Source organism: Sorex fumeus, unplaced genomic scaffold (genome assembly GCF_029834395.1).
Source record: "Sorex fumeus unplaced genomic scaffold, SorFum_2.1 ptg000075l, whole genome shotgun sequence".
Lineage (NCBI taxonomy): Eukaryota > Metazoa > Chordata > Mammalia > Eulipotyphla > Soricidae > Sorex > Sorex fumeus.
In genome coordinates, this window is record NW_026606132.1 from 5,550,254 (window position 1) to 5,550,884 (window position 631).

The following is a 631-nucleotide window of genomic DNA, read 5'->3' on the forward strand; positions in this document are numbered from 1 at the left end:
GGGGGCAACACTAGCGGGAATGCAGATCACAGGGGCAGCTGGATTGGTAGCAAGAAGGAAGCAGACTGACTCCGAGGAAGAGGAAAGCCAGGCGGGTGACTGTGGAATAATATGGGGAGACGGATCACGGGTTGTGGTCAGAAAGGGATTGCTGGGGGCTGGAGCGATAGCACAGTGGGTAGGGTGTTTGCCTTGCACGCAGCTGACCTGGGTTCGATTCCCAGTATCCCATATGGTCCCCCCAAGCACCGCCAGGAATAATTCCTGAGTGCAGAGCCAGGAGTAACCCCTGTGCAACACCGGGTGTGACCCAAAAAGCAAAAAAGGAAAAGAAAAGGATTTCTGAATTGGGGATGTTGAAGCTGTTCCCTTGAGGACCTGGGGCGTAATGGTATAATAGAAAGGAACAGCAAAGAAATTGTGACTAAAATAGCCAAAACTTTTAAAGATATAGAGCAAGGTAGCAACAATTGTCCAAAGGCAAAATAATGGGAGAAGTTACCAACACAGTTGAGTTTTGGGAGCGGTGGGAAAGGAGGTGTGTGTACAATGGTGATGGGTGTGGTATTGGAATTATGTGCACAAGAAATAATTATTAATAGTATTTTTTTGCTGAGGGGGGCCACACCTG